The sequence below is a fragment of the Microcaecilia unicolor genome, chromosome 3 (genome assembly GCF_901765095.1).
Source record: "Microcaecilia unicolor chromosome 3, aMicUni1.1, whole genome shotgun sequence".
Lineage (NCBI taxonomy): Eukaryota > Metazoa > Chordata > Amphibia > Gymnophiona > Siphonopidae > Microcaecilia > Microcaecilia unicolor.
The window spans coordinates 67,180,667-67,187,621 of record NC_044033.1 but is presented as its reverse complement, the minus strand read 5'-3'; positions in this window follow the sequence as shown (position 1 = coordinate 67,187,621).

Below are 6,955 nucleotides of genomic sequence, written 5' to 3'. Positions count from 1 at the left end.
AATAGTTTTGCAGACAAGCATCAATGTTAAAATATCTTCTGCGTGAAATTGCCATAAAATTCATACTTTCTTTTCTTCTTCAAAACATAACCATAAAACTTTCATTTTACAAAGTATCACTTATCTCAATCCAGCATTCGGAATCCAAGTTCTGTCTGACATGACCTCATGTTTTGAATTGGGCTTTGCATCAGGAAACGTCATCTAGATGATATTCAGTACAGGTTGGGAATGACTGCTGACCAGTTATCTTGCATTTCGGTGGATAACTGATCATTTTCACTGGCATTTAACCAGTTATTGTCAATGAAAAGGCCCAGTTAGCACCAAAAATAATTCTGGTGATGTTAGGGGTGTTCTGGGGGCGTGACTGGTGAAGACCCAATATTTCAAACTTAACTGGCCAGGCTTAGAGGCCAAATAAAGCTGCATAAAAAGCAGGCCTATCTTTGCCCGCTAAGCCATGGCTGGTTAAGTCTGAATATTGACTTAATTGGTTATGTGCTAGAGCCGGCATTAGAAAACCTGGGCGTTCAGTGCTGGTCACCGGAAATGGCCTGGCATTGACTATCTGGGATGAATGCCGGCAGTGGGCAGTCAAAGCGCTGGCTGCCTCTGGTTGAATATCAGGCAACATATGTCCATCTTTGCCAAATGTTCCCTTTCCTCCATACCCAACCACCTCCTCAAGGAGTTGTACTCTAAGCTTTAATACTAGATTGAGATGGTTCCATGTGACAGTGACAGGTATACAGTGGTGCCTATGTGTGGTGAAGCTTCTCAAAAATGTCTAGATTCATCAAGGCTGGACTAGCTTCCCTTGCCAGGGTCCATCAATGATTTCACCTATACTGTAGGGACTTATGTTCTGTTTGTCCATGAAGAACACCTGTTACAGGTAAGTAACTTGCTTTGTTTCCAGTATTACAACACTGTAACTCTGAAGTATGATGCTTAAAATTACGCACCGGGAAAAATCCACAGCAAGTGCTATTCTATAAAGGGCGCTCTAGGCTGAGTGCATTTTATAGAATAGCGCTTAGTGCAGATTCCCGCCTTTAACCTTGGGTCCAAAGAAGCCTTCTAAAAAACTTGGTATAAATCCTCTCATTCACATTGGGCATGCAACCCTGGCGTTCTATAACACTGCACCTAAGTTTGGGATTGACCTTGACCTGCCTGTGCCCTTCTCATGGCCACACACCACTTTGAGGTTGTGCACGAGACACTTTGGGTGCACAGCATTATAGAATAGCACGTAGGCAGATGCATGCATAAGCCCAAATTAGTGCCAATTAACATACATCAATAACTGATCGTTAACAGCTCATTTACTAATTAATTTGCACGTGCATCTGCCCTGTGCACCCAAAATTTGGGCAACCTATATAGAATCTGTGGAATAGTGTTTATTAACCATTCGCAAAACAATCACTAATTTATTTACCCTTATACTATGTAATGGAATCTTTAGGGTAACAATAGAATTCATAAGGGTAACATTACATGATATCCTCAGCTTGTGTGTGAAAAATCGATCTACTCTGTTATTTTTGTCATAGTGTCACCACTTCAAGATCTTAATCACCTTACTTACTTTTTCAGTGAAAATGGAGCTAAGGGTGTCTCTTTTATTCCTAGCCTTATATCTTAGGACATTAGACTGCTAATACTTATAAAGCCTTTCATACATAATCAATTTCACTTTAGCTGAGAACTCAGTTAATTCCAGCTTTATCTTTCTGACAGAGCTCAGAGCGATAATCTTCCAATGTAAGACTGTTCAGTAGTAAACCTCAAAATGTCAGAAGAAACTTGTTCATTGCCATTTACTTCAAAATATCTACAAGAAAGTGTTGATGAAAATGCTCATTGTTGGATCTTTTAGGACAGAGTCATTTTTCCAGCCCTAATTTGTCAGCCTCAATAATTGGAGCTTGGTTAAACCATGATATTGGTCAAGTGTTCCCTGCAATAAACAGGAAGGAGTAGTTTATCAACAAGAAAATAATTGATTCTAGAGTATAAACTGTGTGGGACAGAGAAAAAGAAATGGAGCCCAATTTTACATAGAATATGGAGATTGGAATTGAGTTGTCCAGGTCAGGGTGCATTTAATTCCAGTGCTATTTTAGGAAAGGCTTTGCTGAAACAGAGACCCTTCTGAAATGCCAGCAGAAATGTACATGCATTTGCTGACATATCCATTGGGAGCACCCATTGTGGAAACATAGATACGGATAACATGAACGGCATGATCCTGGCACTACCATGTAGAAGTAGTACTTTTGCAACTTCCATGTGGAAGGCATGATGCTTCCATGTGCAGCTGTAAGTGCCATCAATTAAGTAGTGAGGCTGTAATTTCTTTTTGGAGGCAGAAATAAAATACTGGAGGATTAAGAATGACTCCTTTAATCGCTCATAAAAAATCCTGGCCAAAATCAGCACTTTTTAAAAACCTGTGCATGCCTCTGAGCAGGTATAAAACTGTATGGGGAAATTATTTCCCATACACTTTTATTCCCTTTTCAAAATGGGAACACATGCAGATATTTCTCCTGCCCATGCTACACTCAAACCATATGCCCACTGCACCCCCTTGAAATAGTTGTTTGGTGTAAATCTCTATGTGTAAACATTGGCATTCTGAAACCTCCATTAGAGGTGTATATGATGTAGATGTGTAAAAGATGTGTAAATGCTTTTAAAATAAGGGCCAAAATACGAATCACTGGGATAGAGATATCTCCATGAGTCATATGGACCAAAATGTCAATAGAAAGGGTACTTTAGAAGTCTTAGCTGATTTTTACATATGCAAAGATTTAGTTTACAGCTTAAATGGGCATACACATGTATACGTGGAGGGGCATAATCGAACGGGGCGCCCAAGTTTTCCTGAGGATGTCCTCGCAGGATGTCCCTGCGAAGGGTCGGGGAAACCCATATTATCGAAACAAGATGGGCGTCCATCTTTTGTCTTGATAATGCGGTCGGGGACGCCCAAATCTCAACATTTAGGTCGACCTTAGAGATGGTCGTCTCCATTTTTCAGCGATAATGGAAACCGAGGACGCCCATCTCAGAAATGACCAAATCCAAGCCATTTGGCCGTGGGAGAAGCCAGCATTCGTAGTAGACTGGTCTCCCTGACATGCCAGGACACAAACCGGGCACCCTAGGGGGCACTGCGGTGGACTTCACAAATTGCTCCCAGGTGCATAGCTCCCTTACCTTGGGTGCTGAGCCCCTCAACCCCCCCCCCCAAACCCACTCCCCACAACTGTACAACACTACCATAGCCCTAAGGGGTGAAGGGGGGCACCTACATGTGGGTACAGTGGGTTTGTGGTGGGTTTTGAAGGGCTCACATTTACCACCACAAGTGTAACAGGTGGGGGGGATGGGCCTGGGTCTGCCTGCCTGAAGTGCACTGCACCCACTAAAACTGCTCCAGGGACCTGCATACTGCTGTCAGGGAGCTGGGTATGACATTTGAGGCTGGCATAGAGGCTTTTTTCCATTATCGGCCGAGGACGCCCATGTGTTAAGCACACCCCAGTCCCACCTTCGCTATGCTTCTGACAAGCCCCCATGAACTTTGGTCGTCCCCACGACAGAAAGCAGTTGAGGATGCCCAAAATCAGCTTTTAATTATGACAATTTGGGCAACCCTGGAAGAAGGACGCCCATCTCCCAATTTGTGTCGAAAGATGGGTGCCCTTCTCTTTCGAAAATAAGCCTGATAGTGATTTTAAAAAAACCCTGAATGCATTGCCATGGGGAAGATGTGGGGTGATAGTATTTGATTAATGGAGTGTCAGGGTGGGGGAGTCTAATGGGTGGAGTGGTCGAGGGGTTTAGGGAATTGTAGTCATTTTGTTTTATGCCCCCTTTAAAAGACTTCCTTGATCATTAGGCTAAACCTTAGTGGCCAAATGCTCCCAGAAGGAAAGATAATGCTAGCTTAAGTCTGGCGATACATTTCTGTGAGCAAAGAAGCTTCTGAGGATAAATGCAAACTATTTGATTTGATTTGCATAATAAAGAGGTGCTTTGCATACACCTGCATTAGGGGCCTTCTTACTAAGCCGTGTAGATGCCTATGCGCACTCAATGCATGTCAATTTGTAACTACCACCTGGCTACTGCTTGGCCTGGGTGGTAATTTCATTTTTTACACATGTCCAGCTCGTGCGATGGAAAATATATTTTATTTCCGGCATGTGGCACTAACGGGCAGTAATCGGCATTGTATGCACACTGATTATTATCACCTGGTTAATTTTTTGATTATTTTTGTTTTGTTAGTCATCTTCGCTGTTTTGCTTTTTTGTTGTTTTTTTTGCGAAGACTGGTTTCTTCTGTTTTTTGTATTACCTTATGTCTTTCTGCATATTAGTCTCTGACATCAGCACTTCGCATTCAAGGACAAGTTGGATAACTGGTTTCCAGTTCTGTGCTACAGAATCTGCATTTATCTCCTTTACCATTCTTTATTTTGGATTTAGCTCATGCTTTTTCAGCAGTACCTCAAGGTGAGTTATATTCAAGGTACAGTAGATATCTCCCTGTCCCTAGAGGGCTTACAATCTATGCTGGCTATGAATCATCTTGTGCATACTCCACTTTCCTGTGCTGTAGTTATCAATTTCTCATCTTCAGGACTGAGTTCACCTCTCCTTAACTATTCCCATGTCAGGTTTTGATCGACATGTGGTTGCTGAGTTACTGTAGCTCATATTTTCTGCTGCATTTGTGCTTTTACCAATTGTTTTTCCTTCCAAAATATGCTCTTTTCTGTTTCTTTTCATCAGCATTTACATAGGAAACCAAGTACTGAAAAAGTACTGAAAACAGGGAAGGAAAGATATGAATCTAGTTCAGACTTCTCATAACTTTATCAATTACTGGTACCTTATATGAAAGTGTCACAAGCAGAGAGAGAAGAGAGAGAGAATGAACACAGGCTGGACTTCCCAATCCATTTTTCTGGGTTGGAAGAGATCAGAAATAAGACTAGCTTTGGCCAACAGGCAAAGCAGATAGCACCTGGAAGTCAGAGAGCAGCCAAACATCTTCTCTCCAAACGTCACATATCAGTACAAAGCCTCAGATTATTTTATTGGACCAACATAGAATTAATCCAGAGATTCTGTAGCATATATGGGCTTTCTCCAGGACCAATACAACTACTAGAACCTTGCAACACAGTGATTTAGAAAAGAACAGAGGTACTTAAACGATGAGGGGGAAAACAATCTTTTTATGTTAAAGGCTATTACTAAAAGAAGTTGCCATTGAATGTTTTATTAGAGACAAGTAAAGAATGTGGTTGCCCTTTTGTACTTTTCATGGCTTTATGAAATCAGCATTTTAAAAAGTTTGTCTTTCTGTACTGCAAGAGGAAATGAATGTTGTTTAATTTTGGTAAGTGAGGAATGGCAACCTCAGACTTAAGATTTAATTCCGCCAAATATATCTAAGTGCTTTTGTTGTACGTGGAGTGGGCTGAGCAGCAGCCACTTGAACAAAACTGTTGATGAATAAGGAAACCACAGTAATTTCTAGATGTGAGAGAGCTATCTATTTGATTGCTCCAGCTTCAAGGTAGTTCATCACTTCACAATAATTCACCCTCTGTTGCTTCGTACCTTTATACCGCACTTTCCCATCAGTCCGATTAGAAATAGCAGTGCCTTTATCAGATTAATCTTTCTTTCTTCTACTGAATATATTTGATCTCAGGATATGAAAAGCTAGCCATGCAGATTGCATAATAGAACAGTGGATAAAGTTTTCAGCACCGGAAAAGGGTATTTTCGATTTACTCAAGTGTTGGAACTCTCTCTGTATTGCCCCGCAAGGCCCACTTCCCTGCATCTTTCTGCCATTACACATCAAGAACTCAAGCATAGGTTTTGTGGTATAGTCCCCAAAGCCTTCACAATTCACCAACAGTTCAGGTCCCAAAATAGATCAAGTACTCTCACAGCCTCTCATAGTAACATCACAAGGACACAGTTTTCAAAGTACTAACTGCAGTCATTCCTAATCATACAATTTGACTAGTATTTCACAGTTTGAGAAGGAAATGGCTTGGCCCTTTTCATCATTCCGGTAATAAAATAGGTTAAAAAAACCCCCAGTAAGTGCATTTTTGGACATTTATAGACACCTTGTTATAAAATTACATCCTTAGCAGCCTGTTTCCTTCAGAATTGTTTTCCATTTTATGTCTACTATAGGGAAAACTATTTCATAAATAGGAATCTAAGAGCTAAATTTGCTAAAGTACACTTCCATATTAGCATACACTAATGCTAGTACAGTTTGTAAATAATTAGGTCCCCTTGGATATAACTGAGACCGAGGCAAATAATTGGGCTCATTTTCAAAACAAACAAAAAAGTCCAAAAAACATCATAAGATAGTAGATGGACATTTTTCTCTCACAAAAACGGCCAAGTTGCAATTTTCAACACTCAGTTTTTTGATGTTTTTCTCCACAGTTCGTCCAAATTTCAAGAGGGCATGTTGGGGCATGTTTTGGGCAGGACCTGGGTGGCACCAAAAGATAGACGTTTTTCTGCAATAATGAAACAAAATGAAAACGTCTAGGGCCAAAATTAAGACTTTTTGGATAGACCTGTTTCGTTCACGAATAAGTAACCAAAAGGTGCCTTAAATTACCAAATGACCACTGGAGGGATTAAGGCATAACCTCCTTACTCTCATAAGATGTGACAATGACAGTACATACCAGGCTTTATGACAGCTTCAGATATTATGGCCATTCTTGTTAGAGCAGCAGGCAGGTCCCAGGAGTAGCCTAGAAGTCAGTGCAGTGGACTGTAATAGAGGGGATCCAGGCCCATATTCCACTCTAACTGGTACACTTGTGGTGGAACATGTGAGCCTTCCAAAAACCTGTAAATACCTACTGTACCTA